This window comes from Heterocephalus glaber, unplaced genomic scaffold, assembly GCF_053883595.1.
Source record: "Heterocephalus glaber isolate CG9 unplaced genomic scaffold, H.glaber_assembly_v1.0 deba00000347, whole genome shotgun sequence".
Lineage (NCBI taxonomy): Eukaryota > Metazoa > Chordata > Mammalia > Rodentia > Bathyergidae > Heterocephalus > Heterocephalus glaber.
In genome coordinates this window covers 15,644,960-15,672,785 of record NW_028258143.1, presented here as the reverse complement: position 1 = coordinate 15,672,785, position 27,826 = coordinate 15,644,960, and the positions used below count along the sequence as shown (strand labels likewise).

The 27,826-nt window shown below is 36.2% G+C and overlaps 1 long non-coding RNA gene across 1 annotated transcript in view; it reads right to left on the bottom strand.

Moving 5' to 3' along the window:
- LOC147829868 (uncharacterized) overlaps nt 1-27,826 on the bottom strand; it is a 56,073-nt gene that overhangs the window by 6,054 nt on the left and 22,193 nt on the right. The window contains exon 2 of the long non-coding RNA XR_015446094.1: nt 18,793-18,860. This is a non-coding gene — a long non-coding RNA (uncharacterized LOC147829868). The remainder of the gene's footprint in view (nt 1-18,792; nt 18,861-27,826) is intronic.

Below are 27,826 nucleotides of genomic sequence, written 5' to 3'. Positions count from 1 at the left end.
AAAAATATTCCCCCTTGCATTGAATACACCTATTGCATCATTTGTGCTATCTTCTTTCTGAGACAGTTCTGAGAGTCCTCCTTTTGAATATTCTTAGTTGTGCTCTTGTGACTGCCTGAATGTCTTGAACCAATTCAAATTTTTTATCTTTCATGGTCATTTTAACTCTGTGGAACAGCTAGAAGCTAAATGGTTTCAGACCCGGTGAATAAAGGGGATGGAGACACAATGTAATATTTTTTGACTGAAATTGCCCTGAATATTTTGTATCAATTCAAGACATCCAACCAACCACAAAAAATTAACTAGGAAAGAGGACTTCCAAAACTCCTTCAGACAGTGGCAATAAGGATGTTCTAAGTGAAGGGGAGTATTTTAAGGGGGATTAGTGACAGTGTATCTTTTATTGTAATATTTTTAAAAATTGATTTAAACATTTACTGTATTTTTGATTAGACCTTGTACAGTTTCTACTGATTACATATTGCTTTAGTACTATTATAAAGCAGAAGAAAAAGCATAAGTTGAAAGATTTTGCGTTGAGGACTGTTTCTCCTTTTCTGTTTCTCATAGATTCTGCCTGGGGAGTATGGGTAACCCTGTTTCTGGATCAGTAAATTGGTTTTTGAGCCTTCCTCCTACTTCTCTCATCAGCCTGCATAAACACTCCCCTGGCTCAGCTCCTTGTCACCCAGTTGGAAGACTCCTGACTTAGAAGGGGAAGAAAAGCAGAGACAAGTGACACACTTTCCAGTCCAAATATCAAGCAGGTTTTTAGCATCCTTTGCACAAATTTTCCTCATCTACCTAAACAGGATGTCAAACCAGGTAAATGATAAGAGCCATTAGAAATAAAAAAAGGTTCAGATTCTGTGAAAATGGGGGAACAATGTCATTGATGTTATTCTTGGAGTTGCCCAATCAAATGATATCAGATTATTCATGGCCTCTGTCTCACACCACTAGTTGGCAAATATGTCTAAGAATTCATAGAGATGTCCCTGTACCGTGTTTGAAACAAGGGAGAGGTGGACAGGGAAAATGTAGAAGCAATAAAATTTGTGTTACCAAATCCTGAAATATAAAGATGTGAAAATCCTTGTGTGTTACTGGAGTTGAAGAAATAAATAGGAGGTTTATCCCACAAATCCCATCTCTTTAAAAATACCTGGAGACTCCAAGTTTTGTAAGGAAAAAAATAACAAAACCGTTTGCTTAACTTCCTTTTGTCCTGGGAACATCACAATTAGAGTAAGGTATGAACAGTGAGGAGTTCTGCAAGGTCAGATCAATCATAAAAGCAGGAGAAATTTAATCCCTTACTTCTTGCAAAAACCATAGCAGCAGGCTGAAACCATCTCTCCATGGCTTTAGAGAATTTATTTCTTTGATCAGAATTTTAAGTTCAAAGATTTTAAAAGTAAAATAAAGCCAAACAATAAAAAACCTTTGACATTTGTGATACATTTGTTTTGTACTCTTTGTTATTTTATGTCTTTCTCTCATCAACCATCTGACAGCACAAGGATTATTTCCTCTGTTTATTAGAAGGTATCTGAGGTAGAGAAAGATTACATGACTTGGGTAATGTCACACAACGATGTTTCACTGAGGCAGAACTAAACCTTGAAGTTTCTCTTTGACAGTTTCTGCTGCTTATTTACTTCATGGGTCCTCATTTATTGACACAGGTGGCTTCAGATGAGCATTTACATCAAATATGTAGGGTATAGAATAAAGTAGATTCTCAGTGAATGGCAGCTACTTCTTTAGGTTTAGCTACTTCCTTTTAGGTCTCATTCTCTATTGTGAGCACTTGTTGAGTGAGGAGTTAAAAATTGGACTTATGAAACACTATATTTAAAAAATACAAACTATGGAGTCTGCAAAATTCAGCAACTAAAACTAGCAAAACTAGCACCATTATGATCTTGCTAACTTTTTGCTTTTAGGCTTCATTTCTTCTTATTTCACTAGTGTTACAGTCAAATATAGTCAAGTAAGATATGGCAATTAACATTTACATTGGTGGAATGTGTTAAGATTTATCTTCCTAAAAAATGAACAGACTTCGGTCATCACTGTGCATGGTTTAAAACTGCACATATTTTTCGATCAGTTTCTATTATTTCCTCCTCTACATTTAGGACACATATTTGTTTTATTTTCTTTTTTCTCTATTTTATGTTAGCTTTGAGGCTCAGGAATCATAACACTATTGCATGATTAATTTTGTTCCTCTGTTATGCTAGAGGTTTGGTGAAATTAACTGTGCTGTTTCTTTCCCAGTAATGTCCTCTAATGAATATTTTATTTTTTCTCAATTGCTCTGTGGTTGGCCTTGCTTGATATTTTATGATACCTTTTCAAATAACATGAGCCTCTGTTCCACAGAGCATGGTTCCTTTGTAGGTAGTTCAGAAGTCATCCAAGAAAGCTCTTTCCTCAGCAAACACAGAACATGCCCAATTTTCCTGCCTGTGAAATGAGACTTCTCTGATTCCCCTAAAGCCATGCATTAGAAATCACAATGGTATCAATAACTGCATTCCACCACCATAGAGATGTGTGAACAGACCAGTTGCATTCCATGTCTCTTTGAGACTAGAAAGAACTGTGTGTTTCCTTTTTATTTTCTCATGAACAGAGAGATGGCTCTTGAATATTCAATATAGAACCTCTCCTGGAAGCTCCAAGGCTGTGCACCTACCTGGTATTCTAAGGTGGGAAAAAGTTCTGCAACAAGAAAAAGTAACTTAAAGGATTGGCAAGTGCAAGCAAGAGAAAGGGAGAAAAAATGGAGCAGCTACTACTTGTCAGATACTGTGCTTGGTGATTCCAAAATATTATCTTTTTTAAATTGTTGCAGGCATTTGGTAATGAAGTTATAGTCCCCAACCTACAAATAAGACCTCTGGAGCTCTGATAGTTTAAGCAAACATGTCTGTGGGGCCCAGTGTCTACCACTCAAATTTTCACTGACTCAGTGATGAATTAATGAATGAATACAGCTAATACAAGGGATGGATGAAGGAAGCTCTTCTATTTCCATTTCATGGGGGTTAAACATGCCCTTTAGCAGGCTGTGTATGGGACCTTACGAAATAAAGTTGCTTGCATGAATGGCAGGCAAGGTGGTACAGGGATGTGTTTCTGTTTCCCAGTGTTTATTCCATAGTCTGCAGCCTTTGCATGAAGTCCTGAGTGGATGGCTTTGCTCACTCCTTCATTTTTGCCAGAGTTGGGGGCCTTCCTAAATGAACTGAGGTATTTGACATGATCAAATTGTGCTGCAATTCTGTATATGGCCACCAAGATTTGGAGATAGTCATCGTGGTCCTAAAAGGGTTTTGCCTATTGGTCACTGAGAGGTAAGCTAAGAACTTTAGATTTAGCCACAAAATGTGGGTTTTAAATGCAAACTACCCAGGGATGCCTGGCAATACCCTGGATACTGGTTTTATGCTCTTATTTTCTTTTAGGACCTACTTCTATCAAACCTTATGGTTTTCCAAACTGTTCTAAGAGCAAATCCTGTACTTCCTTTGAAAGGATTTACCTTCTGCATTCAAAAATTCTACTATTTTGATGGTCCAGAGGGCAGTCTGCTGTAAAAGTTCCTTCCCATGAATTAAATGCTCTTGGGAAGGAGAAAAAAGAATGCAAGATTGTCCTGGCTGAAAGTAGGCAGGTATCTCCAGCATCCATATCAAATTTTTCAATGCCATGGTGACATTAATAATAAATGACAAGTTTCTTGCAGATTTTCAATTCAGCAGCATTACTTTTCTTGTGGTTAGGTCAGTTCTAGTGTGTTTGGCTCTAGGATTTCAGACATATTCTGTGAAATGAATGCAAAAAGAGTTAGTAGCCATGCAATGTGTTTGTTTTCTCACTATAAGCAATCTTTGAAGCTAAGAAAATTGTATTTTTCAAGTGAATATTGGTCAGGAAAAACTTTATGAGTATTACTATTATAAGTAACTGTGGGAGTGGTGCTGAGTTCTCTTGTCTGCTAATGATGGACCTGTTAGATGGAACTGGGTGGCAGAAATCTGGAATTGTCCCAGTTGGGGTCAGAAGTGGGGGTTGAGCAGGCTTCACCTTTTTCACATAGGCAAGGCCCACTGCCAAAAGAAATCCTCTAAATTCTATCTTCACTGCCCCAGACAAGTTCAAGCCACTATCACCTCTGATGTGACATAGTGATTTCTCAACTGTTCTTGTTTATTCTCCCACCCTGCTACAATTTAGGAATTCAACATGAGCCCTTTAAACAAGAAACTTAAGAAAACAATTTCCTTTGGGATTGAATCCTTCCAACAGCTTTCCATTCTACTTGGCATAAAATCCAAAATCTTATATGGCCCATAGAGCGCTGCAATGTCCATGCTCTCATTACCATATATTATGCTACTGTCCTGGTCTCTTACTGTGCTCTGGTGGCACTGGACTTGTATCAGATCCCCCGACCTGGGTTCTGCCCCATTATGGCCTTGTGCATATTATGGCCTTGAGTATCTCTGCCTTAACTCTCTTCCTCCTTCTCTTTATCTGTCCCTACTAATACTTCAGTTCTACAAATCTCTCTGCTTTCAGTTTAAAGTTGATTAGTTCCCCAGCAAGTCTTCTCTGATCCTGAAATAAAAATGTACACTCATACACTTTCTTATATTTCCCTTCATAACATTTAAGACACAATCAATTTGTTTATGTATGTTTTACATGTGATGATTTGTTAAATGTCTGTCTTCCTGCTACTGGGTTGGGGTTCTTGTCCAGGTTCTTGATGTCCTAAATAAAGAATTGAGCAGGACACCGAAGAGTAGCAGCAAGATCAATGATTTATTTGAAAAGAAAAGACAAGGAACACTCCACTGAATCGGAGTGGGCTTGCAAGAAGAGCTCAAGGTATCAAGGGCTTTGGTGTTGAGGATTTAAAGCCTTAGTGATTGGGGTGGGATTAAGGGTTTGGTCTGAGGTATGACTACTGCCAATGAGCAGTTTGACTTAGCCTCTCTGTGGGGCAGTGGCATTTCTGAGCTTTTATGGCCTTTGGAGGAATTGTCATAGCATCCAAAGCCCATAGCAGAGACAAATCCACCTAGCCAATGACATAGTAACTAGGTTGGGGTCAGGATAAGGGTTGCAAAAACACCAGTGGTGTTTGCCTGGAGACTTACTGGGCATCAGCTATCTGGCTACCTTTTCCCACTGTGTTTGGAACTGGGCATCCTGGCCCTGGGCTAATGTTTAACTCAGAAGGTGGATCTATCTCCAGAAAAGTCTCCAAGGAGGGCCCTCCCTTTTTACTCAACTGTTTTCTTAGATACCTTATGCCTCATATCTAGCACAAAAAGGGGGTATTGAGGTGAGGAGACATTCCCTTCTTTCTCCAGCCTTTTCCTTAATTATTTCTTTCCTCATTTCCACTGTTAATGTTTCAATCTCAATTAAATAAGAATGGAGTTTGTTTTATACACCAGTATATCTTTAGCACCTAATGGACCACCTGACACAGAAGAGATGCTACAAATATTTATTGAATAAATACAAACTGGCTCCTGGACCAATTATTCATGCATGTAATTCCAACATTCCTCTGGGGAGCTGAGGTAGGAGGATAGCAATGACCCCAGCCTAGGCAACTTAGTGGCTTAGAGATACCCTGTCTCTAAAGAAATTTTTTCAAAGCATAGGATGTAGCTCAGTGTGAAGCCCCTGGTTTAAATCCCCAGCATTGCCAAAGACAAAAGAAAACCCCACAAAAAACCTCCCTCCAAAAAACCCCTTGCTTTTTATGCCCTCTGTGAAGTTTAACTATTTTCATTTTTAAATGCACAGTTTAGGATATGTTATGTTAGCCTAGAGGTCAGTGGGCTCACCCTTGTTGGGGCCTTGTGTTCCTCCATCCTTGTCATGGGGGCCTCCTGTCTGCTGCCTCATTGCTGGGCATCTGCTTCATGTTCTGACCCAGACAAAGCCCTTGAAACCTGAGCCCAGACTCATTGCTCTAAATCTAATCTCTAATTGTCCTTACATGGTAGTCAGAGCTCTTGCTCCTAGCCAGTTTCAGTGAGACATTTCCAAATTCTTATTTTGAAGATGCTGTAGCATTCTCATAGGACCTTCCATAGAATAGTTATAACTCTTTATATCAGCATTAAGAGAATCAGCCCAAGCCTAAATCAACTTGTCTTGACTTATACAACTATAAATTTCAAGTAGAAATATTTCTAAATTAATATGAAAATAAAATGGTTGTCACAAATTATATTGTCTAATTAATTGTTCAATTATTATGTGTTAATAATTATAATAAAAAAGAAAAAGAGAAAAGAGAAATACTACTTTATGATACATAAGATTTCAACTGGAATTATATTGCTAATTTTTTTGTTATTAATCTAAACATGATTAAATTTAAGATATTTTTTCCATAAACATTTGTCCCCTCTTTCTTTTTATTTATTATACTTATTGGTACTTAGTTGTTATCAAAAGTTTGCAAAAACCTAAACTATAAAAAATGTGTAAAAAGAAACATCTTTAGATTGACAAATTGTTTTCCATTAAACTTACTTCTTCAGCAATCTGGATAAACGTTTCCACCCTTCCATTTTAGGGCCATGTCATTGTTTTTTGAAGGGTTAAAGCCACATATTAGAAACTAGTAGTGAATTCTCAAATCTATGTAGGTAGTATTTAGTGGTAATATTTTAAAGAATACATTAAAAATATATCATGGTTGTCACAATTTATAAGAATTCAGACCCTATGTGTAATCTCAGTACCTTGGAAGGATTAGGCAAGAGGATCACAAGTTTGAGCTCAAATGATCTGAGCTCAAATGGGGCAAATTAATGATGTATCAACAGTATCTCAAAATAAAAAAATATACAAAGATTTGGGGATATAGCTTAGTGAGAAGTCCTTGGTTCACTTTCCAGTACCACATACAAAATAATTTAGAACTTTGAAACTCTCCAAAGACATAAAATTTAACAATGATACACTTTGGAAATAAAATGTAAATAAAATTGCAATGGATATACCAACTGTGTATTCATCTAATAATTCTCTTACCACTACTATTTTTTCCCCCTTTAAGTTTATTGGTACATGTGCTTGCTTCGGCAGCTCATATACTAAAAGTTTATTGGTACATTTTAGGTATAAAATACAGTTACATTCATCATTGGGATTTTGTACCTTTACATGAGTATCTTGGTTTTTATTTTTATCCCCTTCCGCTCCCTGCACCCCCTCCACCCTTCACTATTGGCAAAGAATTTGTTTCCAGTTTTTTCCTTTTATCATATTTTTTCTTTTCCCTTCTTTCCTTTCCCATACCCCTCCTATTTCTCCTACTCCTTTAGACCTTTTCTTCCTATTACACAATATCAATTATACATTTTTAAAATTACAGTATCAACATCTAGAAGACATTACCACAGATTTTATAGAATATAGATATAGATAGCATATTACAGATAGCATATTACAGATAGCATATTATAGATAGATAGATATAGAAGGCATATTACAAAAATCTTTTTTGAAACTTCTAAGAAGTACCTTGGAAGACATATTATTGAAACTAACTCTGGAGGAAATATAAAATTTGAATAGCACCTATTAAACTATATTCCTAGCTTAAAAACTTACCTATATGATAACAACAGGCTCATATACATTTTTACTAATAAATTATATCAAACATTTAAAGCAGAAAAAAAAGCAACACTTCTACCCTCATTTTAGGAAATCATCATTGTGCTAATCCTAAAACTGGATAAAGACAATAGAAGGAAAAAGTATGAACATAGATAGAAATATTTTTAACAAAACAAACTCTTAGAAGTCAGATCTGGCAGTATGTAGCAAGTGGTTTTATTATAGGGATGGCAGTGTTGGTTCAGCATTGGAAGATCCACCCCCAAAAGTCATTATTTTCACAGAGGAAAGGAAAAAGCCATATGATCCTGTCACTAGTTGGAGAAAAAGTATTGGACTAAATTCTACAGCTGTTCATGGTAAAAGCTATCAGGAGACTAGAAGTAGAACAGAACCTTCTCAATAGACCAAGGACATGTACTCCATACTTCCAGCGAAAACGTCTTATAGGAACGGAGAAGATACAATGCTTTCTCCCTAAAGTGGGGAACAAAGGCAGATATGCCTACTCTTTATCTAACCATTAAACTTTGAAACTTAGGCCCAAACCAAAATAGTCTCCCCATAAAATTACACAATTAGAATAGGATTCACCAGGTAGAAGTAAAATCTTTTTATGTAGATGAAATGATCATTTACAGAGAAAAAACTAAGAAATCTCTAGGAGCCCCTAGAACTTGTATTTGAATTTAGCAGGATTAGAAAGCACAAGGTATATATAAAAATCCAGGCCTATGTATACTTGGTATAAATGAAGAATTGGATATTGAAATTTAAAAGATATGCAGGAGTACAAAGGAAGTAGAAAAGTAAAAAGAAAAAGAAAGCAGTGTTGGAAGACATTTAGTACTTAATTTTAAGACTTCCTTTAAAGCTACAGTAACCAAGGCAGTGTTGGTGTAAGGAAAGACATATAGATCATTGGAATAAAAGAGAATCTAGAAATAGAACCGCACATACATGGTTCACTGAGTTTTGAAAGGTTATTTATCATTAACATTTTATCGAACACAAACTCAATTCCAGAGCAGAGGAAAAGACAGTGTTTTCAGCAAATGGCACTAGAACACCTGGTATCCGTATATAAAAAATTAACCTCAACCCTTTATTTCCATACATAAATATAACTGGAAAGGATCTATGAACCTAAAACTACAAAAACTTTAAGAAAAACTAAAAGAAAAAACTTAAAAGAAAAAACTTTATGAAAGACTAAAACTACAAAACTTTAAGAAGAAATTATAAGGGAAAAATGTTTATGAATTTAGGGTAGGCAAGAATTTCCTAAGATATAAAAAACATGATGTATGAAAGAAAAAAATTGATAAATGAGATTCCATCAAAATTTAGAACTTTAAATGACATCATTAAGAAAGTGAAAAGTAGTTCTTAAACAGAACATATTTATAATTCATATAACTTATGACCAGAATATATAAAGAACACTTACAGTTCATTAATAGATGATCCAACTAAAAAGGAGACACAAGAAGATGATAAACAGCCAGTAAAGCCCAAGGAAAGTGTTCAACACTAGAATCAGAAAAATTCTAATAAGTGCAATAACAAGATTGTATTATACACTCACTAGGGAGATGAAGTTAAAGTTTTAAAAGAACAAATGTCACCTTATGTGTGAACCAGATAGAACTTTCTAATACTGCTAATGTGAATGTAAGATGATGAAACCCTTTTGGAAAACAATATAGAAATTTCTTGAGTTACTGTTAAGAACCAACAGACCTGTTAAGTTTTTACTCGAGAGGAATGAAAACACATGTCCACAACAGATTTGTACATACAAGTTGACTATTGCTTATTTGAAATTCATGGGGCCAGAGTGTTTCAGGTTTTCACTTGAAATCCACTTGATCTGCAAAGAGGATAGCTACTACTGCTTTTATTTTTCAGGTTCCTGTCACAAAAAATTTTGTTTTCCACCCTTTAACTTTAACAGACTATGAGTTTCTTTTTGAATTAAATGTGTTTCTTTTATGCAACATATTGTTGGATCTTTCTTCTTTACAAATTCTGCCAGTCTATTTCTTTTGATTGGTGAATTGAGACCATTAACATTGATGGCTATAACTCATACATATTGACTTATCCTTGTCATAACTTTTTCTTTTTATTATATTCTCTCCCTTTGCATTTAATTTCTTGTTGTGCCTGATGGATTCAATCTGTTGGGCTTCCTGGGGTTGTGATCCTCCTTGTCTTTTTCTAGGATATTGTCTAAAAGTTTTTGGAGTGCTGGTTTGGTATTCATGAAGTTCCAAAGTATTCTTTGTCATGAAAATATCTTATTTCTCCATCAATTTTGAAAGATAGTTTTGCAGGCTACATCAATCTGGGTTGGAGGCTGTTTTCCTTTAGGGCTTGAAATACATCACTCCAAGCTCTTCTTGCCTTGAGGACTTGTGTTGAGAAGTCTGCTGTGATTCTGATGGGCTTTCCTTTGTATGTGATTTGTTTCTTTTCCTTAACTGCTTGTAGAACTTTGTTCTTCTGTTGGGTTTCTGGAATCTTAACAATTATATGTCTATGTGTATATTTTTTTTGAACAAGGCTATTTGGAGTCCTATATGCCTCACTTATCTGTATGTCAAATTCTTTTCCCCTGCTTGGAAAGTTTTCTGCCATTACTTTTGTGAACAGTTTTTTTTATGTCATCTGCACTCACGCATTTCTTCATTGACTCCAATCAGTCTTATGTTATTCTTCTTTGCACCGTCTAGTAGCTGCTGGATTGATTTCTCATGGTCCCTTACAATTTTAAAGCAATTTTTCTTTTCTGGCCACTAATTGCAATCTTATCTTCTATATCTGAAATCCTGTCCTCACCTTGGTTCATTCTGCTGCATAGACTTTCAATGGCGTGTTTAATCTCCTGGAGATCTGTTTGGGTCTGTTTTATGCATTCCATTTGTTTCCTATTTTGGGATTCCATCATGTTACTGAGCTCCTCTCTAGATTTATTAATCATGTTTTGCACTATGAGCACAATCTCTGCTGTTATCTGAGAAATTATTTCTGATTTCATTTTTTTCCAAATCCTCCTTTGTTGCCAGTTCAGGGAGTCCACTTGGTTGAGTATCAGAACGTTTCATCTCATTTCCCTTTGGGGTTGCTATAGGTGATCCGAAAGTATGATTTCGAGATTTGTTTACAGGTCTTCTCATTTTGACGGGGTGGGGGGGCTGTTGGCACCCTCGTGGCTCACCTCCTCTGTGCTGGCAGGGGTGTCACGGTGGCCCCGAAGCCTTCTCTTGTGTTCTGGGAGCAGCTTGCCTCCTCTGTGCTGCTGGGGTCGTTACCACTACTATTGATTGAAGTCATGATACATCTTTTGTCATAAAAGGATCTTATTTCAAATTCCATAAAAACTTTTTAAAATTAATTTTATTGGTACACTTTTGGTATACAATATAATGACATTCATCATTGGAAATTTTCACCTTTACATAATCTCTCTTGGTTCTTGTTTTTTTCCCATTCCCTTGCCCTCCCTTCAACCCCTCCACCCCTCCTTACCAATGAAGACTTTTTGTTTCCATTTTTTCTTTTTCTTATATTAATTCCATTCCCTTCTTTCCTTTCACTTACCCCTCCCACTTCCCACTTCACTTTCCACCCTTTCTTCCTATTTCACATTATCTGTTACACCTTTTAGTCCTTATTTACACTTTCAGTTTCTCACACAAGGGAAACTGTTTGGTATTTACCCATGTGTGCCCTATTTATTTCATTTAAGAATATCACCTCAATGTGCATCCATTTAGCTATAAATGTTTCTAATTTCTCATTTTTACACCTGAGCTGTACTCCATTTTATTAAAAAAAAAAAAACCCACATGCTCTTTATCCAGTCTCCAGTTGATGGGCAATTGGGTTTTTAGCTATCAAGTTTTAGTTATCAAAATTGTGCTGCTATGAACGTGGATGTACATATATCACTGTGGTATGATTCTTTAATTCATTCAGAAAGATACCCAGGAGGGGAACAGCTGGGTCAAATGGAACTTCCAATCATAGTTCTTTGAGGTATCTCCATACTGATTTCCATAGTGGTTGCACCAGGCTACACTCCCACCAGCAGTGGAGCAGGGTTCCTCTTTCCCCACAGCCCCACCAGCATTTGTTATTGGTTGATTTTATGATAACAGCCATTCTTACTGGGGTGAGGTGGAATCTCAGCGTTGTTTTCATTTGCATCTCTCAAAAGACCTGTGATGTTGAACATTTTTTCATGTGTTTATTTGCTATTTCTACTTCTTTTTCTGAGAAATGAATGTTCATTTCAGATGCCCATTTTTGGATTGGTTCTTTAAATTTAGGAGGTCTGATTTTTTTCACTTCTTTATAGATTCCAGATAGTAGACATTTGTCGAGGAACAGCAGGTAAAAATTTTTTCCCACAATCTGGTTTGTGTATTGAAACTGTTTGTGGTTCCTCTTGGTGTGCAGAAGCTTTTTAATAAGAAGCTATCCCACTTTTTGATTATTTTGGCTACTTCACAGGCAACTGAGGTTTTGTTCATAAATCTTTTCCTACACCAATGTCTTCAAGAGTTCTATCTAACCACTGACCCAGCTGGTTCACCATTTCTGTTTTATTATTTAGATCTTTAATCCATTTCAATTTTAGTTTAGTTCATGGTGAGAAATATGGTTCTAGTTTTAATCTTTGGAAAGTTGAAACACAATTTTTCGAGTATCATTTATTAAAGAGGCTATAGTTCCTCCAGGGACGGTGTTTGGCTCCTTTGCCAAAGATGAGGTGGCTGAGTGTTTCTGGAATTGTTTCTGAATCTTATAACCTGTTCCTCTGATGCTCAGGTCTGTTTCTTGGCCAGTACAATGCTGTTGTTATCACAATAGCTTTGTAGCATAGTTTCAAGTTGGAAGTTGTGATACCTCTGCCATGTCTCTGTTGTCTAGAATTGCTTTTGTAATTCTAGGTCTCCTCTTTTTCCAAATGAATTTTTGGATTGTTTTCTCTAGGTCTGTGAAGTATACTGCTGGGATTTCAATTGGGATTACACTGAATCCATATACCAGTTTTGGAAGTATGGCCATTTTCACTATGTTGATTTTTCCTACCCAGGAGCAAGAGATGTCTTTCCATTTTCTAATAGAGTCTTTATTCTCTCTTTTTAGAGTACTATAGTTTTCAGAGAAGGGGTCTTTGATTTGTTAGATTTATTCCTAGGTATTTCAGTTTTTGGATGGTATTGTGAGAGGAATTGTTTGCCCCATTTCACTCTGAGTGTCTGTTGTTTGTGTAGAGGAAAGCTATTGATTTTTGTGTGTTGACTTCATATCCAACTACTTGACTGAATTTGGTTATTAAGTCTAGAAGACTTTGGTGGAGTTCTTGTGGTCTTCTATATAGACAATATATCATCTGCAAATAATGACAATTTATCTTCTACATTTCCTATCTTTATTCCTTTAATTTCTTTATCTTGCCTAACTGACATGGCTAATGTTTCCAAAACTATATTGAACAAGAGTAGTGATAGTGGACATCCTTGTCTTCTTCCTGATTTTACTGTGAAGGATTTCAGTTTTTGACCATTTAGTATGATAGTGGCTGTTGGTTTTTCATTGATGACTTTTATCAGTTTGGGGTAAGGACCATCTACTCCAACTTTTTGTAGGATGTTTATCATAAATGCATGTTGGATTTTGTCAAATGCTTTTTCTGCATCTATTGAGATGATCATATGGTTTTTGTCCTTGGCTCTATTGATACAGTGTATTACATTGATTGATTTGGATATGCTGAACCATCCCTGCATCCCTGGCATGAATCCCACTTGTTCAGGGTCTATGGTCTTCTTGATGATCTTCTGTATTCTATTTGCTGGTATCTTATTAAGGATTTTTGCATCTATGTTCATTAGTGAGATTGGCCTATAGTTCTCTTTTCAGTTGGGTCTTTCTCTGCTTTGTGGATTAAGGTGATGCTTGCTTCCAGGAATGAATTTGGAAGTATTGCTTCCCTTTCAATTTCATTGAAGCGTTTAAACAGTAGTGTCAGTAGTTCCTCTCTAAATGTCTTGTAGAATTCAGCAGTGAAGCCATCAGAGCCCAGGCTTTTCTTATTTGATAAGTTTTTAATTAGATTTTCAATTTCATTGGTTGATATTGGGTTGTTTAGAATTTCTTCGTTCAACTTTGGTAATTCATATGTATCAAAGAATCTGTCCATTTCTTCTGTGTTTTCCATCTTATTGGTGTATAGGTTTTGGAAGTAGGTATTGATGATCCTCTGGATTTCTGCTGGGTCTATTGTAATTTCACCCTTTTCATTCCTAATTGCATGGATTTGGGCCTTTTCTTTCCTTTTTCTCATAAGGTTGGCTAAGGGTTTTTCAATTTTGTTGATTCTTTTGAAGAACCCACTCTTGGCTTCGTTGATTTTTTTGTATCTTTCTCTTAGCCTCCATTGCATTGATTTCTACTGTGATCTTTATAATTTCCTCCCTTGTATGAGTTCTAGGGTTGTCCTGTTCTTCTTTTTCTAGAAGCTTGAGGTTCAGCATCAGGTTGTTTCATTGGGCTCATTCTGTTTTCCTAATATGCATATTCACTGCTATGAATTTCCCTTGTAAGACTGCTTTCATTGTTTCCCATAGATTCTGATATGTTGTACTGTCATTGTCATTTAATTGAAAGAACTGTCTGATTTCCTCTTTAATTTCCTCTGTGACTCATTGGTTATTCAGAAGTGTGTAGTTCAATTTCCACACGTTTATGAAATTTTTTGAGTTTCTTTTGCTATGGATCTGCAATTTCATCACACTATGGTCTGATAATATACAGGGGATAACATGAATTCCTTTGCACTTGGTGAAACATGTTGTATAAGGGAGTATGTGGTCTATTTTGGATTGTGACCTATGTGCAGCTGAGAAGAATGTGTTTTCTCATTTTGTGGGGTGGAAGACTCTGAAAACATCTGTTAAGTTCATTTGTTCAAGAGTTTGATTGAGTTCTAGTATTTCATTACTTATTTTTTGCCTAGTTGATTTATCTATTTGTGCCAGTGGGGTATTAAGGTTCCCCACTGCAATTATATTAGTGCATATATGACTTTTCATGTCCGTTAGTTTTTGTTTTATATATTTGGGTGCACTTGTGTTTGGTGCATAGATATTTATGATTGTCATCTCTTCCTTTTGGATTGTTCCCTTTACAAGGACGTAATGTCCTTCTTTGTCTCTCTTAATCATTGTTGGTTTGAAATCTACTTGGTCTACAAAGAGGATAGCTAGTCCTGCTTTTTTTCTGGTTCCTGTCACTTGGAGTATTTTTTTCCACCCTTTAACTTTCAGTCTATGAGTTTCATTTTGAATTAAGTGTGTTTCTTGTATGCAGCACATTGTTGGATTTTGCCTCTTGACCCATTCTGCCAGTCTATTTCTTTTGATTGGTGAATTGAGTCCATTAACATTGATGGTTATAACTGAAACCTATTGACTTAACATAGTCATGCCTTTTTCTTTTTGTTGGTTTCTCCCCCTTTACATTTAATTTCTTGTCATGCCAGATGGGTTCATTCTGCTTTGCTTCCTGGGGTTGTGATCCTCATTATCTTTTCCTAGGATATTGTCTAAAATTTTTAGAGTGCTGGTTTGGTATTTATGACGTTCCTAAGGTGCTCTTTGTCATGAAAGTATCTTATTTCTCCATCAGCTTTGAAAGATAATTTTTCGGGGTACATCAATCTGGGTTGGAGGCTGTTTTCCTTTAGGGCTTGAAATACATCACTCCAAGCTCTTCTTGCCTTGATGGTTTGCGTTGAGAACTCTGCTGTGGATCTGATGGGCTTTCCTTTGTATGTGATTTGTTTCTTTTCTCTAACTGCTTGTAGAAATTTTTCTTCTGCTGTGTTTCTGGAATCTTAACAGTTATATGCCTATGTGTAGATTTTTTTTGATCAAGGCTATTTGGAGTCCTATATGCCTCACTTTTCTGTATGTCAAGTTCTTTTCCCCTGCTTGGGAAATTTTCTGCCATTACTTCTGTGAAGAGCTTTTTTTTATGTCATCTGCACTCTCTCTTGTTTCTTCTTTGACTCCAATCAGTCATATGTTATTCTTCTTTGCATCATCTAGCAGCTGCTGGATTGATTTCTCATGTTCCCTTACAAGATTGAAGCAATTTTTCTTTTCCTGGTCACTAATTGCAATCTTATCTTCTATATCAGAAATTCTGTCCTCACACTGGCTCATTCTGCTGTGTAGACTTTTAATGGAGTTCATCATCTCCTGGAAATCTATTTGCACTTTTTTTATGGATTCCATTTGTTTCCTATATTGGGATTCCATCATGTTCCTTAGCTCCTCTATTTTTTTTTAATCTGTGGCTACTCTAGTTTTATTAATCATGTCTTGTACTATGTGCACAATCTGTGCTGTTATCTGAGAAATTATTTCTGATTTCATTATTTCCATGTCCTCTTTTGTTGCCAGTTCAGTGAGTCCAGATTGTTGTGTATCTGAGTGTTCCATATCATTTCCCTTTCAGGTTGCTATAGGTGATCTGGAATATTGGTTTTGAGACTTATTTATGTGTCTTCTCATTTCAACCCTGGGGAGGGGTGCTGTTGACCCTTGCATGGCTCGCCTCCTCTGAGCTGGGAGATGTGTGACAGTGGCCCAGAAGCCCCTTCCTCTGGGTCAGGAATGGTGGGACTGATGGTGGCCTGAAAGCCCCTTCCTCTGGTCCAGGAGTGGCAGAACAGCGGCTAAGATGCCCCTTCCTCTCGGCCCAGATCAGCAGGACAGATGATGGCCCAGAAGCCCCTTCTTCTGGGCCAGGAGTGGTGGGACAGATGGTGGCCCAGAAGCCACTGGGTTTGAAGTATTGCAGTGTCTGTGCCATGGTTTGGATGTAGTTTGAACCTCCAGGGTTCATGTAGGGCTCCTGTGGTGTGGTAGAAAGTGATGAAAATTTTAAGAATAGGAGTCTAGTGGAAAGTCCCTGGGTCATAGGAGACACTTCCCTTACACCAAATGAAATTAGATCTTTTGGAACCCTGACTTAGTTTCCATTAGAGAATTTGTATGAAGAACCAGGCCTGGCCCTTCTTCCTCTCTGGCTTCTTGTCTGGCTTCACGACCTCTCCTCCTTCATATACACCCACCACTGTGGTGCCATCCCTCTCTCATCAGAACTGGCACTATATTGTCTGGATTTGCAGCCTCTAAAACTTGGAGCCAAATAAAGATCTTTGCTTTATAAAGTTACTAACCCTCAGGTATTTTGTCACAGTGATGAAAAATTGAATAATATAGTATGTATCTGCCATGTTTTCTTTATACATTCATCTGTCAATGAGCAAATAGGTTGTTTCTTCACTTTGCCTATTGTAAAATGAATGGGAGTGTTAACATCTTTTTTATTTCCTGATTTAAAATCCTTTGACTAAATACTCAGAAGTGGGATTTGTGAAAACTTATATTTCACTCCCCACATTCCTTATTCAATGCTTTCTCTCTAAAGAGTCCAACATTTATTCCTACAGTATATTTTATTTTAAAAAACCACTCTATAGTTAGTATTACACCATAAAATTTTTACGTTTTTACACTTACATTGGCAAAGAATTAATCACCTCGATACATCATGTGGTAGAGGGGAGTGATATGAAACATTCAATTCTGCTACTGCATTACAATTTTCCTTTTCCAAACAAAACAAAACAAAAACAGTTCTCATCCTTTCATTAGTAGGTGTTATATGCTTTTTAGAAAGAAAGCTCTCTGGTTTATCAGATGGCATTTTCTATCACTGGAAACAAAATATCAGTGAAAGCCTATGCCTGTTCCTACTTTCCCTTTTGCCAATTTACAAAATAAACATGTACTGATTTGGTCATTTGAGTTTAAACTATTGAGCTGAAGATCTGTGTTCTTTGAACAAAGACTGAAAAGAAGAGGCTGCTCAGAAATTCTCATAAAGCCAGAATTTGAAACACTGATAATAACAGTTTTGTTAATAACGTTTTTTGGCAGGGTGGGGGATATGGCTTTATATTTATTGAAGACAAATGCAGTGTACATCACCCATCAGGCCTTGGAGAACTTTTCCTTTGATGTTCTTCCAATTTATTAAACAGAAAATCATTTTGGAAGTTTGTTTTGTAAACTAAACTGTGCAAAGAGAGTATATTGAAATGATGCATACATAATTGAAGTCCTTGGACTCTGCTAATTTTTGAGATTCTGTAAACATACTTGGGAAAAAATTAACTTATTCAATGGTGGTATCACCCAATCAATATGACATATTGATATTAAATTATTCTTCCTCCTCATCCTTTCCCTCATCCTCTCCCACCTTCTTTTCTTTTTAGAGTATATAGAAAAGGAGATGTGATTATTAGGGGAAAATACATGCTAAGAATGGAAATTGTTCACTATTGTCAGCTTAGAAGTCACCTTATGGAAGGGTAAGGTGTCTTCCTGGTAATTTTCTTCAGGACTGAGGAACCTACTAAGAAGCAGTTTTACTTGCAGAGGAAGGATGCAAACACTGACTGTATCAGTGATAAAAAGACACACCTCTGTGTTTCACCCTTACTAGTTACAAAAAACCCCAGTCCAGTAACACCATAGCACAAATTTCTCTTAGTGTCTAAAATTTACCATAAAGGTCTGTTACTTTCGGGAAAATCAAATTTCTTAGTAGTGATTCTAGTTGAAAATGACCTCTCAAAAAAATCACAAAGTATATACAGGTTGGTGAGATGAGGGGGTGAAAATTGGGGTGGAATAACAGCAGATAACAAAAGAGCATCTCAGCCCAATTTGAGATAGGAGAGTGGGAGGGAGCAACAAGGCTGATGCTAGTGAACCACAGGTCCCTGTGGGTGAGTCAAATGGTGAGATACACCAATCACAAGCCCTCCTCCTTCCTCTTCATCTCCCATGGATAGCTGCCTGGGTGCAGCAGGAAATAAATGATGTCCCCTTATCTTCCCTTCTCCAAATGCCCTAGACAACTGACCACCTTCAAATGTAGGGTAACTGAATTGTTGATTTAGCAAAGAGCCAAAGAGCTTTACACACAACTTTACCATACATTTCACATGACATTTACTTTGCAAAGCAGCAGTTTCCGTTGAGGCTGAGGAGTTCATTGGTCACAGGTATACAACTTCCAAAGTGCTGAAAGAGGTGCAGAGGGAGGGGGAAGATGCAGTTAAACAGAGTCCAAAAGCCCACAGGTTTTCACACAACATTCTACACACCAGAGAAACAATGCTGAAAGAAAAAGCTCATTGCAGGAATCAAGACAAAAGACAGTTTTATGAGTTCTTCCCTTCCTGTTGGTCTTCATTCTTTCACTTCTATGAATATTTACGGAAAATTACAATCCTGCTCTGTGTTATGAGAAAAGATGTAAATCTAATGGCTGTGAACTTGTCACAGCCACCATTTGCTACTGTCAACTGCCTATGGATTTCCTATAAGCAGGGTTCATTCATTGTGAAAATTAGATAATTGAAACAATCTATTTGCTTCAGGTTGTTGCTTCAGGGGTGACGCTTGCCAGTTGCCATGACAAGTAATTTTCAGAGGGCGATTTCAGCCACTATAACTCACTGAACAATATGTTGTTGCCCTATTCTGTTTAGGTAGAGAGGAGCTTTTTTATTTAAAAAACAATATTACTTATTTATTTATTTGTATTGAATACTGGTGATAATAAAGCAACCTCTGTCTTGTGTTACGATCATCACCCCAGCTCTAAAAGAACATAAGAGGATGCACTTCTGTTGATGGTGGTCACCTGTGTCCACTCAGTCATACTTTCTAGATGGCAGGATATTGATTACAGATCCTGACAGAATTAAATCAGAGCAGGTAGGAAATCCATATCTCCTGCTGGCTCACAAATCTGCATGTGGCATCCCTATCAGGGGTTAATTACATTTCAGCATCTTTCTAATCAGAAAGAAAACTCTTTAAAAGAGGGAGGCCTCTGAATTTTGCCTCTGAAACAAGCCTCTGAATTTTGTAAGCTTAAAATTAGTCAGCAATGCCACACCAGGCTGCAGACCATGTGAGCTCTGCGACAGTGATGACCCTACTTGCTTTTGATCTCTGCCTTTTCTCCCCTATGCTTGAAAAGTTCTACACCCAGAACATGCACTCAGGAAATATTTGCCGAAAAGTGTATGAATGAATGAAGTGGATTTCTACCTTCAGCTGAGACACACTGGATTTTAGTGTCCTCCTTTTCCTTCTCATCCAAACACTACAATTCCCTTAAAGTAGCATTTCCCAAAACATGAGCACAAGTTCCTAAAACCTGTAGCATGGAGAGAGGATTGGATATTCATGTGAGTTTGGGAAATCATGTATGATGGATCCTATTCTTGATGATTTAAAATTATCATTGGAATACCTATTGTCTTTTTATCTTGCAATGAAAAACTGATCTATTTTGAATAATTAAACTTTTCCTAAATTTATTAATTCATTTCATTTGGTAATATTTGAAGTATTTATAATGTGAACAAATGGTCTAGGCAGTGCTTGAACAATCATATGAATACCTTTGCTCTGTAGGAGAGACAGAGTGTACAAATAAATAAAAATTTAACCTATCAGATGATGATTGTACAAAGGAGAACCATAAGGAGGGAAGAAGGGTAGGGAGGGCCATGACAGGGAGTTGCCATTCAGTTAGTAATTAGTGTCCACCACTGAGGGGAGATTGCAGCAAAGACCTGGAGGAGGAGAGCCAGGGAGCCCCTAGAGAAGGCAGTTCAGGTTGCAGAAGCAGCAGCAGGTACAAGAAAGGAAGGTGTGGAGAGATGAGGAAATCAGGATGCCCAAGATAGCCAGGACTGCCGGGTGGAGGTAGCATGGAAGAAGAACCTTAGGAGCAAGGTTAGGCAGAGGCAGGTTGTATAGATCACATTTAACCACAAAAATGTTTTACTCTTTTTTGAAGTACTGTCTCTTGCAAGGCCATCTAAGAAACACTACTCTTGCTCAGGATCCTCCCTGTCTTCGTGCAATAAATCACACAATTAGAAAGAAAGAAAGAAAGAAAGAAAGAAAGAAAGAAAGAAAGAAAGAAAGAAAGAAAGAAAGAAAGAAAGAAAGAAAGAAAGAAAGAAAGAAAAGAAGAAAGAAACTATGGATCTGTCTTTTTATCTGAAAAATAGGGGCCATAATATTTCCTTGCCTTATAATTTTTTATTAGTATATATTTGTGATACAAAATAATTGCATTCATTTGAAGAAAAGAATATATGACTTAATTATTTTTACTTCCCCTCTATGTTCCTTATTTATCCCCAAATTCCCTAACCATCTCCATAAAGTCTACCTCCCTGTTTCCTATCATCTATTTTTATTTTACACTTCAAATTGTTTATATTTTGAGTTTCTCATATAAGAGAAACCATGCAATATTTAACATTACAAGTCTGATTTATTTCACTTACCATTATAGTCTCAAGATACAGCCATTTTTTCTACAAATGACTCAAATATGTCCTTCTTTATGGCTTAGTGGGGCTCCATTGTGTAATACACCACATTTTCTTTATTCATTCATTTGTTCATGGGCCTATAGGCCACTTTCAAGAATTAGCTATTATGAATTTTGCTGCTATATTTGACAGATTTTTACTGCTTAATAAACATTCAATCTCTACCTTTCTTCTCTTTCTCATTTGATATCCTACAAACCATGTTATGTGCTATCCCACTGTCATGCTGCTGAAATGTACAATTATCAAACACCAAGTGCAGAATCAGAAAAGTCATAGGTGAGTAAACATTGAAGGTGGACAGATAAAATCCTAAAGGTCAGTGGACAAAATGTAGTAGATTTCACTAATCAAAAATATAAGGAGTAATTCAAAGTTCCTGCACTGGGAGGTAGAAAAAGTACAGAAACTGTAGGGCTCAAGGTTCTGGGTTGTAAACAAGGGACCATGCACTGCAGGACCACCTTCAGGGGAGCCACAGGGTGCAGAGTGAGAATAGCACTTCTTGTTACCAGAGTTCTTTGGCTGATTAAATCAGGTTTCTTAGGGATAGGTGGGAGGATGGGTGAACATTTTTGATGTGCCACATTGAATAGGAGGATACAGTAGTTCCCTGTTACCAGTGGTTTTTCTTTCTGTGGTTTCCTTTGTCACCTATGGCCTGAAAATATCAAATGAAAAATTCCAGAAATAAAAATTTTGTAAGTTTTAAATTACACATCATTCTGAGTAGCACTATGAAAATTTGCAAGAAATAAATCATCACTTTGTCCCATGTATTCATGCTATATGCACTACCCACTCAATAGTCATTAGTGGCTTATCGGTTAGCAGACTGCTTCTTATGGCACTGCAGTGCTTATGTCCAAATAGCATTTATTTTACTTAGTGATGGCTCCAAATTGTAAAAGCATTCATTTCAATTTTAGGTTAGTATATGATGAGATATATGGGTCTAGATTTAATCTTTGGCATGTGGAAAGCCAGTTTTCTCACCACCATTTATTACAGAAGCTATATTTCTTCTAGTGAAGGTGTTTGGCCTCTTTGTCAAAGAAAAGGTAGCCAGCAAATTGGGTATGCTGAAGACAAGTGGTGAGATGCTTCCTTTAGGAAAGTTTATCCTAGTATTACACATGGAAAAAAAGTTGATACATATAAACAAGGTTTGGTACTTTCCAAGATTTCAAGTATTCACTTAGGGGCTTGGACTTTGTCTGTGGTGGATAACGGGGGACCAATGTATATGAACTCTGACAACAAAAGATTGACAACCCTAGGTAAAATCAGAGTTGGTATAAAAGTTTCTTCTTTTTTATGTCATACAATCACATGATATCAGGAGACTGTCCATCTGATATTTATAAAAATGAATCTCATCAATACTTTATATTTTCCCAATTATCAGTGTCAGAGCATTTTGTTACATACTTATTGGGAATTGGTGCTTCATTAATTAACATTTATTGGGATTACCTAGGAGTCTGGTCTTATTTCTTTATATAGTGTTCCCATTCATGTTTCTGTTGTGTTATTGATGGTTACTTTTGTTGTTGCCAGTCTTTTGATATTATAATGTCTCAAGGAATATTCTCCCACCTATGTGATCTTGAACATGTTGGGTAAATCCTAGAAAAATTGCTATATCAAAACTATGTGTATTTAGGATATTTTTAGAAAATATAAGAACATCTTACAATTTTAAAAACATTTAAAGAGGTAAATTATGAAAACTAAGTCCTTGGTCAATCTCTCTTCCTATCCAATTCTAAAATACTTCCATCAGCTTGCAAGAGATCTTTCAAAAATATTCCATACCTGAACCAATATAGGAAAAATGACCATATTTTTAGAAGTTTAATGCAATCCCAATTAAAAATGCCAATTTTGATTCCTCACTGAGCTAGAGGAAACAATCCTAAAATTCATATTGAACCAGAAGAGACCTAGAATAGAAAATCAAATCTTGGCAACAGTGTCAATGTGGGGGTATCAGAATCCCTGACTTGAAGTTATACTATAAAGCTACCTTGATAAAAACAGTGTGGTATTAGCAAAAACACAGACTTGATGATTAATGGAATACAATTGAATATGCAGAAACAACTCCAAGCTACCTTTTCTTTGACAAAGAGGCCAAACACCTTCACTAGAAGAAATATAGCCTCTGTAATAAATGGTGGTGAGAAAACTGGCTTTCCACATGCCAAAGATTAAATCTAGACCCATATATCTCATCATATACTAACCTAAAATTGAAATGAATCAAAGATCTAAATATTAAAACAGAAAAAATATACTGGAAGATAAAATAGGTAAAACTTTTGAAGACATTTAAACAAACAGTCTGCTGGAAGATAGAATAGGTAAACTCTTGAAGATATAGCTGTAGGCAGACTTTGTGAATAAAACTCGATTGCACAGGAAATATTACAAAGAATCAATAAGTGGAATCTCATCAAAATGAAGAAGGCTTTGCACAGCAAAGTAAATCACCAACAGAGTGAAGAGACAACCCACATAATAGGAAAAAATTTTTACAAGCTACCCCTCAAAGGACTAATATCTACAATATATAAAGAACAAAAAAAATCAAATCCCCAAATTTGAGGACTCAATCCAAAAATGGACATCGGAAATGAATAGACATTTCTCAGATGACGTACAAACAACAAATAAATACATGAAAAAACTGTTCAACATCACTGGTCATTCAATAAATGCAAATTAAAACAATACTGAGATTTCATCTCACTCTAGAAAGAACGGCTGTCATCCAGAAATCAAGTAATAACAAATGCTGGTGAGGCTGTGGGGAAAAGAAGTGCCTTTTCATTGTTGGTGGGAGTGTAGACTGATACAACCACTTTGGAAATCAGTATGGAGATTCTTCAACTAAAACTAGAAGTTCCATCTCATCAAGTTATTCCCCTTCTAGGTATCTTCCTGAAGAATTAAAAGTATCATACCAAGGTGATATGTGCATATTCATGTTTATAGCAGCACAATTATAATAGCTAAACCTTGGAAACAGCCCATACACCCATGGACAGATGAATGGATAAAGAAAATGCAGCATGTATATATAATGGAGTACTATTCTGCCATAAAGAAGACTAAACTTGAGACATTTTTAGGTAAGTGATGCATCAGGAGACCATAATTTTAGGTGAAATAAGACACAGAAGTTTTAATATTGCATTGTTTCTCTTATGTGAGAAGCCCAAAGTTTAAGTAAGGAGCAAAATGAAAGATATTGAGAAGTAGGAAAAACTTGTTCAGATGGGAAGGGGAACAAGGGAGGGGGAGAGGAAAGGGAAGGAAAGTAAAAGGGATTTTTAAAAAAAGAGAATGGAAGAAAAAATGGAAACAAAGCTTTTGTAAATGGGGAGAGGAAGAAGGGTTGAAAAGAGGTGAGGGGAATGGGAGAAAAGAATTAAGATATATTTTGTACAGGTACAAATTCCCCCATGATGTATGTGATTATTATGTATTGGGAACATGTACTAATAAAAAAGCTCCAAAATATATATCTGTTAATGGAATTTTAACAAGCATAGACAGTACATACATGAAATATGTAACTTTAATTGTAACAAAATAAACTATGTAACAGTGAGACAAACAGTCCTCCATAATGCCTTTCCTATTCATTTTCTAAAAGCATACATCTTATTTCCATTCTATTACCATGATTACTCTTGATTGCTTTTCACCTAATAAAAATGACAGAGAAATATAAAGACAGAAATATTCCATCCCTATTTAAAGAATTATGTGTATAGAATTCCTTTTATGAAGGTGTATTTGTATTTTCTTCTGCATTGTAGCTTACAAGAAAGATGTAATTCTTACCAGGACACTGAATAAAACAGAGATTCCAGGATATGAACATTTCTGACATATACATATTTCTTTATTGTCTTCTCTCTTAGTCTCACCCATACACTGTCATTATGATTGGTATCATCAGTGAAATGATTGTTCCTTTAATTTTACAATGACTAACCCTTCGCTCAACTTCAACCTTCCCCTGGTGAAATGATGACTGTCAATATGGGGTTTTAAAATTTTTCTGGCTTCAATCTGGATCGGTTGCTTGCTGTATTTGGTACATGGAAATTATACTAGAATCCTTCTTCACCATCATCTTGGAGATATCCTTTGCTTTGCCCAGGCATTCTATGTCCTATTATATCTGAAGATGTGTTATGTTTGAGTTTCTTTCCTCATTTTGGTGAAAAGTGTCTTCCAGTGATTTTCTGAGAAATTATGTTATAAAAGGTGAATAGATAGGGAGTTTAACAGTTAAAAATTCAATCTACTTATTCTTCATTGATAAGTTGACTGGGTATTAAATTCTACTCTGGGGATGTTTTTTCTTTAGAATTCTGAAGGGACTGTTACATGGGTGCTGCTTTTGAGAAATCTAAGGACACTTCTTCTACCTTGAAGTGTCTAAAGATGTTCCAGAGTGTTCAGTAAGCTAGATCTTCACACTATCATGCTTTGATCAATTATTCATTAGTCTGCCAACTATCCATTAATTTGGAAAATTTTCTAGATTGTTTATTCATGATTGCTCTTTGTTAACTTTCTCTTCAAGAAACTCTTTTGAATTTATTCTTCTAGATTGGACCCTTAGTTTATCATCCTTTACTTAATTCATCTCTTGACTGTGCTCTATTTTCTAGAAATTTCTCTAAGTTTATATAATATTTCTCTGTAAATTTTGATTTATGTAACAATTCTTTTACTTTTTAAGGGTTGTTATAATTTCCTCTCTGAGTTTTCTTTCTTATAACATCCTATTCTTTTTTCATTTGCTTCGAAATTTACCAACATAGTCTTTTATCTACTTCATAAAAAGTGATCTTTAGATTTCTGTTTGGTTTGTGGGTGACTGTCAGTGAATCACATGGAACTGATTTAATCAAATCTTCCTCATTTCTTAAGCCTCCTACTCCCATTCAATTCCAATTAAATAGATATCTGTTGCTGCCTATTCCTTAGATTTTTGAGGACGATCTGGCATGAATTAGGTTGATTTTTAGCTTTTCATTCACATTTGATTTTTTGTTGACTTTCTTTCTTCATTAATTTTATTGGTACATATTAGTTATACAATATAATGACATTCATCATTGGAAATTTGCACCTTTACATAATCTCTCTTGGTTCTTATTTTTTCCCCATTCCCCTGCCCTCCCTTCAACCCCTCCATCCCTCCCTATTTACAAAGACTTTGTTTCCATTTTTCATTTTCTCATATTAATTCCATTCCCTTCTTTCTTTACCTACCCCTCCCACTTCCCCTTCCCCTTTGCCCCTTTTCTTCCTATTTCACATTATCTATTATACCTTGTAGTCCACATTTACACTTTCAGTTTCTCACACTAGAGAAACTATTCAGTATTTACACATGTGTGTTCTCTTTATTTCACTTAAGAGTATGGCCTCATTGTACATCCATTTACCTATAAATGTCTCTACTTTCTCATTTTTATGGCTGAGCAGTACTCCATTTTATTTAAAAAAACACATTTTCTTTATCCAGTCTCCAGTTGTTGGGCATTTGGGCTGTTTCCAAGTTTTAGCTATTACAAATTGTGCTGCTATGGGCATGAGTGCACATATTTCACTGTGGTCTGATTCTTTTAATTCTTTGGAGAAGATACCCAGCAGGGGAATAGCTAGGTCAAATGGGACTTTCAGTCCTAGTTTTTTGAGGTATCTCCATACTGATTTCCACAGTGGCTGCACCAGTCAAAACTCCCAGCAGCAATGGAGCAGGGTTCCTCTTTCCCCATAGCCTCACTAGAATTTGTTACTGGTTGATTACATGATATCAGCCATTCTTTCTGGAGTGAGGTAGACTCTCAGTGCTGTTTTCATTTTCATCTCTCTTGAATGACCAGTGATGTTAAATATTTTTTCATATGTTTATTTGCTATTTCTACTTCTTTGTCTGAGAAATGTTGGTTCATTTCAGATCCCCATTTTTGAATTGGGTCTTTAAATTTGGGAGATCTGATTTTTTAAAGTTCTTTATAGATTCTGGATAGTAGACCTTTGTCTGAGGAACAGCAGGTGAAAATTTTTTCCCATATTGTGGATTGTTTCTTCACACTGTTGGTGGTTTCTCTTGTTGTGGAGAAGGTTTTTAGTAAGAAGAGATCCCACATGTTGATTCTGCTAGTTCACGGGCAACTGAGGTTTTGTTCATAAAATCTTTTCCTACACCAACTGGTGCACATTGAATTGATACACATTGAAGTGATACTCTTAAGTGAAATAAATAGGACACACATGTGTAAATACTGAATAGTTCCTTTAGTGTGAGAAACTGAAAGTGTAAATAAGGATTAAAAGATACAATGGAATATATGAAATAGGAAGAAAAGGAGCAAAGGGGAGGGGGAAATTGGAGGGGTAGGGGAAAAGCAAGAAAGGAATGGAATTAATATGAGAAAAAGAAAAAATGGAAACAAACTGTTTGTAGATAGGGAGGGGTGGAGCAGTTGAAAGGAGGGCAGGGGAATGGGGAATAAATAAGAACCAAGATAGATTACATAAAGGTGCAAATTTCCAATGATGAAAGTCATTATATTGCATATCTCAAAT